Source organism: Pristis pectinata, chromosome 1 (assembly GCF_009764475.1).
Source record: "Pristis pectinata isolate sPriPec2 chromosome 1, sPriPec2.1.pri, whole genome shotgun sequence".
Taxonomy (NCBI): domain Eukaryota; kingdom Metazoa; phylum Chordata; class Chondrichthyes; order Rhinopristiformes; family Pristidae; genus Pristis; species Pristis pectinata.
The window spans coordinates 11,453,383-11,467,288 of NC_067405.1; the positions used below are offsets into that span (position 1 = coordinate 11,453,383).

The 13,906-nt window shown below is 42.4% G+C and overlaps 1 pseudogene; it reads left to right on the forward strand.

Annotated features, from left to right (window-relative positions):
- The window catches only part of LOC127572767 (contactin-associated protein-like 5), a 991,970-nt pseudogene that overhangs the window by 778,968 nt on the left and 199,096 nt on the right, over positions 1-13,906 (forward strand).

Consider the following 13,906-nt stretch of genomic DNA (forward strand, 5'->3'; position numbering starts at 1 on the left):
CTTTTGTATCTTCTGCCTGATGAGAGGAGGTAGAAGCGAGAATATCCAGGGTGGTAAGGTCTTTGATTATTCTGGCTGCTTTACTGAGGCAGCAAGAAGCATAGACAGAGTCCACGGAGGGGAGGCTGGTTTCCATTATGTGCTGAGCTGTGTCCACAACTCTCTGCAGTTTCTTGCAGTCTCGGGCAGAGCAGTTGCCATACCAAGCTGTAATGCGTTCGGACGGGATGTTTTCCATGGGGCATTGATAAAAGTTGGTGAGAGTCAATGGGGACATGCCAAATTTCTTTAGCCTCCTGAGGAAGTAAAGGTGCTAGTGAGCTTTCTTGGCCATGGTGTCTACTTGGTTGGACCAGGACAGGCTATTGGTGATGTTCACTCCTGGGAACTTGAAGCTCTCAACCCTCTTGACTTCAGCACTGTTGATGTAGACAGGAGCATGTGCACCGCCCCCCTTCCTGAAGTCAATGATCAGCTCTTTTGTTTTACTGACATTTGAGGCAAAGGTTGTTGTCATTTCGCCATGTTACAAAGCTCTCTATCTCCTTCTGGTACTCCAACTCATCGTTATTTGAGATACAGTCCACTACGGTGGTATCATCTGCAAATTTGCAGATGGAGTTTGAGCAGAATCTGGCCACGCAGTCATAAGTGTATAGGGAGTAGAGTAGGGGGCTGAGGACGCAGCCTTGTGGGTCACCAGTGTTGAGAATAATTGTGGCGGAGGTGTTGCTGCCTATCCTCACTGATTGTGGTCTGTGGGTCAGACAGTCAAGGATCCAGTTGCAAAGTGAGGTGTTGAGTCCCAGGTCCCGGAGTTTGGTGATGAGTTTGCTTGGAATTATAGTATTGTTGCAGAGCTGTAGTCAATAAACAATAGTCTAACGTAATCAGAATCAGATTTATTATCACTGATATATGACGTGAAATTTGTTGTTTTTCAGCAACAGTATAGTGCAAAGACATAAAAATCTATAAATTACAAAAATAAATAGTGCAATAAAAAAGGAATAATGAAGTAGTGTTCATGGGTTCATGGATCATTCAAAAATTTGATGTGGTGGGGAAATAGCTGTTTCTGAATCATTGAATTTGGGTCTTCAGGCTCCAGTACCTCCTCCTCGATGGTAGTAATGAGAAGAGGGCATGTATTGGGTGGTGAGGGTCCTTAATGATGGATGCTGCCTTCCTGAGGCACTGCCTTCTGAAGCTGTCCTCGATGATGGGGAGGGTTGTGCCCGTGATGGAGCTGGCTGTCAACAACCCTCTGCAGCCTCTTACAATCCTGTGCATTGGAGCCTCCATACCAGGCTGTGATGCAACCAGTCAGAATACTCTCCATCGTACATCTATAGAAATTTGTAAGAGTCTTTGGTGACGTACCAGATCCTAACAAAGTAGAGCCTTCTTTTTCGTGATTGCATCAATGTGTTGGCCCCAAGATAGATCCTCTGAGATGTTGACCCCCTATATTGCACTTTATTTGTCTACCTGCACTGTACTTTCTCTGTAACTGTTACACTATATTCTGCATCTGTTTTTTTTTCTCTCCTTTTGCACTACCTTGATGTATTTACGTATGCAATGATATGCCTGTCTGGCACACAAACAGAAATTTTTCACTCTATCTAGATACTTGTGACAATAATAAACTTAGTACCAATTGTGAATTATATTGTCAAATTCCCATTATGCACTACTGTGTTGTCAAAACTTGGGATTCCCATCCCAATTCTAACAATCATATAACATTCCCAAGTGTGTCATCCAAAAGTACTTCCAAGATGCAACCAAATGCCACCTAGTACAGCAAACTGCCTCATCTCAGTCTCCAGTTGTTGAGTCTGCTGTAGTTTGCCACTTTACCAATAGTTCAAAATAAAGTCTAAATCTGCACAGTAAAAAGCACTATATAAAAAATATCTTATTTCATTTTTACTGCATAATAATGTTGCAATATTTAATCCTCAAAGTGCTTGCAGCAACCCCAGAAAGCATTTAGGATATTGAGTTTGATTTGATCGCAGTAAATTAGTGGGCCTAATGTTAATTCCTTTGATTATAATACAGTATATTCTCTGATTTCATAAGCTATGTTACAGAGTATATTAGTTTGCAAGAAATCATTTGTACAGTACAAACTTCTTATCCCCAAAGTTGCTTTGCTTCTTGTGTTGATTCTCTGCCAACATTCTCCATTGTAAAGGACTGATTCAATCCTGTAGTCTGCATTTTGCAGTCTATAGCTGTGATGTAGCAACAGAGCAGAGCTGCTCTTTGGCTCCCAGAATGACATATTTTTCAGTCCCACCTCCATTCACAAAACTGTTCTCCTTCATCTTGTCTTTTGCTACTTTACTTTTCCTATCCCTTCATGGGTGTGGGCATTGCTGGCATGGTTAGCATTTAATACCTGTCCTTAATTACCCTTTGGATTCAAGCAGATTGCTTTGGTTCTTGTGTTTCCCAAAGACCTCCCTGCCAGCGATCCTTCCCTAAAGGACATTTATGAACCAGATGGGTTTTTATGACAATCTGGTAGTTTCATAGTATCCTTTCCTGATATTAACATTTTAATTCAAGATGTATTTAATTAGCTGAATTTAAATTCATCAGACACCCTGATGGGATTTGAAATCATGCCTCAGTGATTATCAGTCCTGCCTCTCTATTTATTAGTTGGGTTATATAACTGTAATGCTATTGCACAGCACTACATGAAATCTGTTGCTGTTGGGATCTCTCTATTGATTCTTACTTTCCTTGTGCCTTTTGGGAAACTTTTTCTGCTTACTTTAGGTACATATCACGTCGCCAAACCCTGCATCCACATGGAACAATGATCTCATTGTCTCTGTTCCCTTTGAGTAACGCCATTGGAAATCAAATAGTGGGAAGAAAATGACCAAAAGGCTGTGTGACTCTGATTAACGCTCCTATCACAAAACATTATTTTTATCAAACCCTCAGGCAATCAGAGTGTACAAGTATTAGATGATGAGTTTCCTGCCTGATGTATTCTCCGTTTATCTCTGCTGCTTTTAATCTTAGTCTGACTTTAAATATTGTGTCGGATTAAATTGCTCAATATTGCCGTGAAGATAGTTTGGTTGTTTATTGAACTTTAGGATCACAGGCAGGACAGCAAGAAAGCAAACAGCAATGTAACTTCGAGGAAGCAATAAATAGGAGTCACAGAATCCTCTAAGTCATTTTTATGTTCCTCTGATAATTTGTCCTCTCCTTCTAAGGTGAATGATAGAATAGTACAGGATAAGAGATGGCCAGTTGGTCTGTTGGGTCTGTGCCAGTTCTTTGAATGCGTTATCCAAATAGTCCCATTCTCCTGATCTTGCCCCAAAGCCCTATAAATCTTTCTTCCTTGAGCATTTATCCAAATCTCTTTTGAAAGTGATTATTGAATCTGCCTCCACCAACCTCTCAGGCAATACATCTCAGATCACAAAAAGCCGCTGCACAAACACAAATTGCCTCACCTTGGCACTAGCTCAAGGCCAGATTTCTTAAGCTTGTGCTCTTTGGCTAGCTAAGCTGGTGTCGTTCACTGGAGGTTGATTTTCCTTATTTCTTCATAACTCCATAATTTTGAATCATTCCTAAATCTCCTTAATCTTCTCTGATTTAAGGAGAGGGTGGGAACAGAGAAATAAGAGTTGGCCTTTAGAACATAGAACATAGAACACTACAGCACAGTCCAGGCCCTTCGGCCCACAATGTTGTGCCGACATTTTATCCTGCTCTAAGATCTATCTAACCCTTCCCTCCCACATAGCCCCCTATTTTTCTATCATTCATATGTCTATCTAAGAGTCGACACTTTAGTTCATATATTTATGTATTTTATAATGACATTAAGGAGGCCATTCAGCCCTGTGAGTCTATGCCATCTTTAGGAGCAGTCCCATCAATTCCTATGCTCCCACCAATTTCTCTGCAACCAACCCTCCCACACATGGCCATCGACGCTCTCCCGCTCCACCTTAGACACTCTCCTAAACCAGCCTTTACTGGGGCAATTCACACTGGCCAACTCGCCTAACAACCAGCACGTCTTTGGGATGTGGGAGAAAATGGGAGCCCCTGGAGGAAACCCGCATGATCACAGGGAGGAGGTGCAAAGTCCACACCCCATGCAGCAAGGCTGGACACTGGTCACTTGAGCTGTGAGGCAGCTGTACCACCTGCAGAACCACTGTGCCACTGATTAAAGGGACATGAAGTTCGATGGCGTGCATATACTCCAAATAAAGAAAAAAAATTCATAGTTCCATATATCCCTTTCAGGACATCCCACAGCACAGAACAGCCAATGAAGTACTTATTAAATGTTGTCACTGTGGTGACCAACTTGCACACAACAAGCTCCCACAAACAGCAATGGACAATGACCTGATAATCTGCTCCATAACTTTGGTTATGGGTTAAATATTGGCAGATGCCAGTGTTGACTCCCATGCTCTTTATGATAGATTTGGTTTAATGTCTCAAATAAAGACAAGCCCTCCTGCAGTATGGCATTAAGTTTTTTGTGCTAACACCAATGGATTGGGATTTGAAGCCCACCATCTTGTAAGTTAGAAGGAAATTTGACACCAGCTAGGTATATCTTGCCTAGAATTGGTTTATGCTCTCATATATGCAAACAGATTAGGGAAATGTGTAAAAATTGCAGGGTTGTGGTCATGGGTGACTTCAACTTCCCTTATATAAATTGGGACCTTTTTAATGCAAGGGGGTTAGATGGGGCAGAATTTGTTAGGTCTATCCAGGAGGGGTTCCTAAATCAATATGTTGACAGTCCAACAAGGGGAGAGGCTATTCTGGGCCTGGTGTTGGGTAATGAGCCTGGTCAGGTGACTCACCTATCAGTGGGTGAGCAATTGGGGAACAGTGACCACAGCTCATTAACTTTCAGGATAGCTATAGATAAGGATATGTATGCGGCTAGCGGGAGGGTTTTTAATTGGAGCAGCACTAATTATAAAGGCATAAGGCAGGAACTAGGTAGACTAAACTGAGAAAACCTTTTTGCTGGCAAGTCCACGTCGAGCATGTGGAAAGTATTGAAGGATCAAATACACAGAGTACAGGATAGGTATGTCCCGATTAGAAGGAAGGACATGAATGGGAAAATAAGGGAACCTTGGATGTCCAGAGAAGTAATGAACTTAGTCAAGAAGGAAAAGGACAAGTATGTAGAGCTTCAGAAGTTAGGATCAGACAGAACACTTGAGAACTATAGAGAAGCTGGAAATGAACTCGAGAAAGGAATTAGGAAAGCCAGGAGGGGCCATGAAAAGTCCTCAGCAGGTTGGATTAAGGAGACTCCAAAGCTATTCTATAGCTACATAAGGAACAAGAGGATAACGAGAGAAAGGATAGGACCACTTAAGGATAAAGAAGGGAATCTATGTTTGGATGTAGACAACGTGGGTGAGGTTCTGAATGAGTATTTCTCTTCAGTATTTACCCAGGAAAGGGACATGCAGGATGCAGAAATTGAAACTGAGGGTGGAAACATGTTAGGGCATTTAGAGGTTAAGAAGGAGGTAGTGTTAGGTCTCCTGAACAGTATTAAGGTGGATAAGTCCCCGAGGCCCGATGGGATATACCCCAGATTACTGAGGGAGGAGACAGAGGAAATTGCTGGGGCCTTGACCAGTATCTTTGTGTCCTCTTTGACTATGGGTGAGGTCCTGGATGACTGGCGAGCGGCTAATGTTGTTCCTCTATTTAAGAAAAGAACAAGGGAAAATCCGAGGAACTATAGACCGGTGACTCTCACGTCAGTTGCAGGGAAATTTCTGGAAAAAATTCTTAGAGACAGTATATACGAGCATCTGGAAATGGCTTGATTAGGGAAACCCAGTATAGCTTTGTAGGGGTCAAGTCATGTCTTACTAACCTGGTTGAGTTTTTTGACAGGGTGACGAGAGAGATTGTGAAGGTAAGGCTATGGATGTCATCTATATAGACTTCAATAAAGCATTTGACAAGGTCCCACATAATCAGTTAATCAAGAAGGTTCAGATGTATGGGGTCAGTGGAGAATTGGCTGTGTTGATCCAGAACTGGCTTGCCTGTAGAAGACAAAGGGTGGTGGTTGAAGGGACTTATTCAGGCTGGAGGCCTGTGAGTAGTGGTGTTCCTCAGGGATCTGTGCTGGGACTTCTGCTGTTTGTGATGTACATAAATAAGCTGGATGAGTATGTTGATGGATGGGTTAGTAAGTTTGCAGACAATACCAAGATTGGTGGAGTTGTGAATAGTGTAGAAGACTGGCGATGGATACAGCGTGATATAGATCAGCTGCCAATGTGGGCAGAGAAATGGCAGGTGGAGTTTAACCTGGATAATTGTGGGGTGTTGCACCTTGGTAGGACTAATGTCAAGAGGCAGTACACTCTTAAGGGCAAGACCCTTAACAGTATTAAAGAGCAGAGTGACTTTGGGGTAGTCAGGGTGGTTAAGAAGGCTTATGGAATGCTTGCATTTATTAATCGGGGTATTGAGTATAGGAGTCAAGAACTCTGCTTAGGCCACACTTAGAGTATTGTGTGCAATTCTTGTCACCTCACTATAGGAAGGATATTGAGGCTTTAGAGAGGGTGCAGAGGAGGTTTACTAGGATGCTGCCTGGATTAGAGGGCATGTGCTATCAGGAGAGGCTGGATAAACTTGGGCTCTTTTCTCTGGAGCAGCAGAGGCTGAGGGGTGATCTGTTGGAAGTGTATAAAATTATGAGAGGCATAGATAGGGTGGACAAGTAATATCTTTTTCCCATTATTGAGAGATCCAATACCAGAGGGCATGCATTTAAGGTGAGAGGGGGTAGGTTCAGAACAGACGTGAGGGGTACATTTTTTACTGAGAGAGTGGTGGATGCCTGGAATGCGTTGTCTGATAGGGTGGTGGAGGCAAATTCATTGGGGGTTTTTAAGAGGGGCTTGGAAGGGCACATGAATGAGAGGAAAATAGAGGGATATGGGCATTCTGTAGGTAGGAGGGATTAGCTATGTCGGCACAACATTGTAGGCCAAACGGCCTGTTCTGTGCCGTACTGTTCTATGTTCTATGTCCCTTGACAAATATAATTCCCCAGAAATTCTGGTGGTCCTAGTTTATGTACTAAATTGTTATTCTCATAATCATTGTTGTGGACCTGCTTCTGCCAAATTCAGTGGTGGATAATGTCCAAGGCCACAGATGTGAATGAAAGGGTGTTGCATCTTCTCACTAACACGGATGTGTGGCCTTGAACTCTGGCCTAGTCCAGAGGTTCAGGAAGGAGGGAGATTGGTAGGAGGGGCCCTTCGGCCCATGATGTCTGTGCCAAACACGATGCCAAATTAAATTAAATCTCTTCTGCCTGCGCATGATCCACGTCCCTTCATTCCCTGCATATCCATGCATCTGTCTAACGGCTTCTTAAATGCCACTATCGTATCTGCTTCCACCACTATTCCTGGCAGCCCATTGCAGGTCCCTACCGTTCTCTGTGTAAAACACTTGCCCTGCACATCTCTTTTAAGCTTTCCCCCTCTCACCTTAAATGCATGTCCTCTAGTATTTGATATTTCTACCCTAGGAAAAAGATTCTGACTGTCTACCCTATCCACGCCTCTCCTAATTCTATAAACTTCTATCAGGTCTCCCCTCAGCCTTCAGTGCTCCAGAGAAAACAGCCCAAGTTTGTCCAACCTCTCCTTTTACTTTAAGGACCATATTAGGATCAGCTTCTTCCCCTCCGCCATCAGATTTCTGAACGGTCCATGAACCCATGAACACTACCTCCTTATTACTCTTTTGCACTGTTTATTTATTTTTGTAACTTATTGTAATTTTTATGTCTTGCACTGTACTGCTGAAGCAAAACAACAAATTTCACGACAAATGTTAGTGATAATAAGCCTGATTCTGGTTCAGGACACCCTTCAATCTAGGGAACATCCTGCTAAACTCTTCTGCACCCTTTCCAAAACCTCTACGTTCTTTCTCTAATGAGACAACCAGAATTTTGCGCAATAATCTGAGTGTTGTACAACCGAAGTTTGAGAGTGATGTTGGGTTTGGAGCCTGGACCAATTTGCAAGTTGGGGGAGATCAGTGGGTGGGAGGTTGAGTCTGTAAGGGGAGAGAGCAAAGGTTGAAAGGACCTACTATGGAAATCAAATCAGAGTCACATCAGAAGTGCATGTCTAATTTCCATAGTGACCTGAAACTACCTGGAAATAGTCGTTAATGTTTTTCACCCCGGGTACAGTAATTACACTTTTATTTGGTACTTTGAGCCTCATCCACCATTCATCAAGGTCATGTCTGATCTTCTCCCTCACTAACCCCTATCCCTTGATTCCTGTAATGTTGAGAAATCTATTGATCTCTGTTTTGAGTGCACCTGGTGACTTGAGTATACACATCCCTCCGGAACACATAAAATACGAATGTAGAGCATAGAAGAGTACAGCACAGGAACAGGCCCTTCAGCCCACAATGTTATGCTGAACTATTTAAATTAGTAATCATATGCCCAACTAAACTAATCCTTTCTGCTTACTAAAATATTACTTTTTTTGTGATTGGAGAAACTAAAAAGGTATTCATGCATTAAAATTAATTTTAATCATTGTAATTAATATGCTAGTTTTTTTTTCATTTTTGGGATCTGGGTGTGTCTTGCTTTTTCTTGAGCCACTTTCTTGAGCCACTGTTGTTCTGGTGAAGGTACTCCCACAGGGCTGTTAGGGATGGAGTTTCAGGATTTAGACCCAGTGACGATGAAAGACCCATAATATATTTTCAGGTCAGGATAGTGTGCTGCCCTCATCCTTCTTGGTGGAAGAGGTTGCAGATTTAGGAAATGCTGTTGTAGTGGCCTGGGCAAATAACTGCAGTTCATTTTGTCGGGTGTGCACACTGCAGGCACAACAGTGAAGGGAATGAACGTTCAGATGGGATATCAATCAGGTGGTTGCTTTGTCATGGTTAATGTCAAGCTTCTTGTGAGTTATTGGCATTACACTCAAGCAACCATGCTCCTCAATTGTGTCTTGTAGATGGTGGAAAAGGATTGAAGTGACAGGTGATGAGTCAGTCACTGCAAGATACCCAATCTCTGACCTGCTGTTGTAACCACAGTATTTATATGGCTGGTCTATTTGAGCTTCTGGTCAATGGTGACCCCCGATGGTGGGTGACTCAATAATAGTGATCCTATTATTAGATATTGTCTTGTTCGAGTTAGTCATTGCCTGGCACTTTTATGGACTGAATGTTACTTGAATTATATTAGGCCCAGTGTATTATCTAGGTCTGGCCACATGCAGACATGGGCTGCGTCCTTTGCTGAGGAAATACTAATGGAATTGAACATTGTGCATTCATCAGTGATTGCCCTCACTTCTCACCTTATGATGAAGCAGCTGAAGATGGATGGACCAAGGACACTGCCCTGAGGGACTCCTGCAGTGATGTCCTATAGCTGGTATGGCTGACTTCCAACAACCCTCTTCCTTTGGGTGAGGTATAACACCAGCCACTTTCCCTTTGGTGCCCATTGACTCCAGTTTCACCAGTGCTCCTTGATGCCACACTTGGTCCGATGCTGCCTTGATATCAAGGCCAGTCACTCTCCCTTCTACGTTTGGATCAAGGTTGTATTAAGGTCTACAGCCAAGTAGTTATGGCAAGGTTTTTTTTTAACTATCCTGATGTGCTTACGTATGGCATGATCTGTCTGGATGGTACACAAAACAAAAGCTTTTCACTGTATCTCGGTACACGTGACAATCATCAACCTATACTAAGCACAAACAGGGTATTGGTAAGTAGACTGTTGGTAAGTGCTCCACTGTTGTTGACGCCATCCATTACCTTGATGATGATTGACAGAAGATTTCAGGGACAATAATTAGTTTGATTGGATTTGTCTTGCTCTTGGTGGGAAATTTGCTACATTGTTTGACACGAGTGTTGTAAACCTACCAGAACAGCTGGAGCAGAGTTGTAGCTAGTTGTAGAGCACATGTCTTCAGTACAACAGCTGGGAACTTGCCTGATCATAGCTTATATCGTATCCAGCACCTTTCTCTATCACTCATATGCTGGATCCCTTCACTGGTGAGGATGGGGATGTTTTGGTGACCCCCTCCTCTCATCAGCTGTTCAATTGTCCACCACATTCACAACTGGATGTGGAAGGACTGCACAGATTCAATTGGTTCATTGATAACTTAGCTCTTTCTGTTGCGTGCTATTTTTGCTGTTCAGCACACATGTTGTCCTGTCAAGTTTTTTTAACCAAGCTGACACCTCATCATTTCTCGGTATGCCTGATTCTGCTCCTGACATGCCCATTGAACCAGGTTTGATTCCTTGGATTGATAGTGAGGGATATTCCAGGTCATGAGTTCACAGATTGTGGTGGTACACATTTCTACTGCCACTGATGGTTCATTGTACCTGATGGATATCTCATCTTGAGCTGCCAAATCTGTTCTCAGTCTATCTTATCCTGCACGGTTGCAGTGCCACACATCATTTCACAGAACACCTGCACTCTGTCCATAACCGCGACCTGCATCTTCCCGTTGCCAGTCACTTCATCTTCCCCTCCCACACTGTCACTGATATGTCAGTCCTCGGCCTCCTCCACTGCCAGGAGGATTCCAAGTGCAAACTGGAGGAACAGCACTCCATTTTTCGTCTTGGAACCTTGCAGCCTAATGGCATGAATATTGAATTCTCCCACTTTAGGTAATCCCCACCTCCCTTCCCCACAAACCAACACCCTCCCCCCCCCCCCCCCCCACCACCATGCTTCTTCTCTTCTTCCCTTTCCGAGCCCTTTTTCTCCCTCTCTCTTTCCTTACCTTTGACCCATCCCCCGGTGGATCAGCTCTCCCCTCCTCCCCCACACCTGCCTATCACTATCTCATACCTGCATCTACCTATCACCACCCTGTGCCCACCCCGCCTCCCCTCTTTTGTCAACCTATCACTGCTCTGCTTTTCCCTCCTGAATATTGGGCTTCCCCTTTTCCTATCGAGAGTCCTGAAGAAGGGTCCTGACCCCAAACATTGACCGCCTGCTTTAGTCCACGGATGCTACCTGTTGTTATTTTGCACACATGTAAGTTATGTATAACTAATGTTAACATGTCTGTCCTCGTCTTGTAACATACAGTGCTGCTGCTGAAAAAAGCTAGTTTTCATGGTATTTTTACCATGTGTATGTATGCCTATGACAACAATAATCTTGAACTTGAATACCTGGTTATGTCCCAGTATAAACATTGGCTTCAAGTTGTATCCCCTTTTGTATGATTTGATTGTGACAATATTGCCTCACATTGCTAACAGTGAATAAAGTTATCACTCAGAATGCATTTTCAGAAATATTCCTGAATTCATTAATGGCACAGCACATTTGTATAGGTCTGAAGTTAAATGTAATTGGTTGTAAAACACTTGGAAGTGGTCAGGTAAGTTGCTATTGAAAGTCACCCTTTCAACATTTACTTATTGTGCTCAATATCAATTATTATCATCTTGGAACCCGAAATGTACTGCATGTTAAAGGAATTATTTTTGCTTAAACTCAGTGATCTTGAAATGGGGCAGAGTAGAGTTGGGGTGGTCCATTCCCTCCATGTTACACAGTAGGAGATCAAAGCATAGAAAACCCTCTCCAGAAATGGGTCGCCCAATGTTTTGATAACAATGTAAAGAACAATAAGGAATGCAAGAAAAAGACTTCAGGGTAGAAACTTGCCTAGGGATTTTACACTCAATGTACAAATGGATCAGGTGCATGCTTTGCTCTCCACTCCCCAATCTTCAGTTCTGTGGTGGTAAGGTTTAAATCTTAGGTTTAAGTCGAGTTTATTGTCAAATGCACAACCCACCCCAGATATTCTCTCTTCTCCCCTCTCCCATCGGTCAGAAGATACAAAAGCCTGAAAGCACGTACCACTAGGCTCAAAGACAGCTTCTATCCTGTTGTTATAAGACTGTTGAGTGGTTCCCTTGTATGATAAGATGGACTCTTGACCTCACAATCTACCTCGTTATGACCTTGCACCTTATTGTCTGCCTGCAATGCACTTTCTCTGTAACTGTAACACTTTATTCTGCATTCTGTTATTGTTTTCCCTTGTACTACCTCAATGCACTGTGTAATCAATTGAATCGTATGAACGATATGCAAGACCTTGGTACATGTGACAATAATAAACCAATCTGCCAATTTACCAGTTTACATGTATGCACAGGTGAAATGGAAAACTTACTTGCAGCAGCATCACAGGCATATTGCATCAGATTAGCAACATTTATAAGAAAAACATAAACTAAACATTAAGTAAAATAAATTAAGCATAAAATAAACATAAATTAAACACCAGGCTTCTATCCCACTGTTATAAAACTATTGAATGGTCCCTGAGTATGATAAAGATGGATTCTTGACCTTAAAATCTACCTTGATATGGCCTTACACCCTTATTGTCTGCCTGCACTGCCTTTCTCTGTAACTGTGACACTTTATTCTGCATTCTGTTGTTGTTTTCCCTTGCACTACCTCAATGTACTGATGTGATGGAATGATCTGTATGGATGGCATGCAAAACAAAGTTTATCACTGTACCTCGGTACCTGTGACAATGATAAACCAATTTACCATTTTCTACAACTTTGTGAGGACAATTGAGCAGGAAGTATGGACAGTTCCCTGTGTAGCCCAAGATAAATTTCTACAATCTCTCAGGCATTTGATGCCATTTCCTTGAAATGGAAAGTGAGATTGTTGATTGTGCTAACAGAGTACCTTTAACATTAAAACAGAACTGCTGCATGGTGGTTCAATATGCCTCGTATTGCTCTACAATAAATAAGTTGGAGTTTCAAACGAAATATTTTTCATTTTATGAAGTTATCTGTGTGGTCGAGAGGGAAACTAATTCATGTACTCATGATATATAGAAAGTAGAACAAATTGAAATGAAAATAGAATTGGCACACTGTCTTTTGACATTGATTGTTCCAGTTAAGAAGTTAAGTAAACCCTTGAAAGTGGAAAAATACACAAGAAGAGATTTAAAACATACTTTGTCCCAATTTCAGGAGGAACGGCTTCAAGACAGAAAGGATTCCTTGGCTGCATCCGGTCTCTGCAATTAAACGGAGTGACTCTTGACCTTGAGGAGAGAGCAAAAATGACCCCTGGGGTCAAACCAGGTTGCCCTGGACACTGCAGCAGCTATGGCAACCTGTGCCACAATGGGGGGAGGTGTATCGAGAAGTACAATGGCTATTCCTGTGACTGTGGTCACTCTGCCTACAATGGGCCATTCTGCAAGAAAGGTAAGATGTAGCAATTTGGTCTCATACATGCTTTAACACAGCTGGACATTAGATTCTATTGATGTTAATACATGACGTAATTTAATGTTATTGAATGGAGCAATGTAATAACTGTTTGGAGAAGTGTTTTTAATGGATGTGTTAATTTTTCACAAGGGCGCCATTACCTTGTAAGCCAAATCAGATGGTTAATTGAACAAGGCAAATACTTCACTGAAAATAATTTGCCAGTGGATCATTGCTGCTCATTACTTGCGTAGTTAAGTCAGTCTAATCTGCTTCAAGTGTTCGTGTTGTGTTTGTGTGCTCTATGCACAATTGGGAGATCCCTCAGAAATTACTTTTTATTTGTATAGGGGATGCTAATGTTACTGGAAAGACCAGGACTTACCATTTGTCCCCAAATGTCCTTGAACCTAATAAGCAAAGGGCATTCAGAGGAGAATCAGACTGGTATATCTGCAGATGCATATGTATCAGTCTGTGTATGGATGGTAGATTTCCAACCCGGGAAGACATTAGT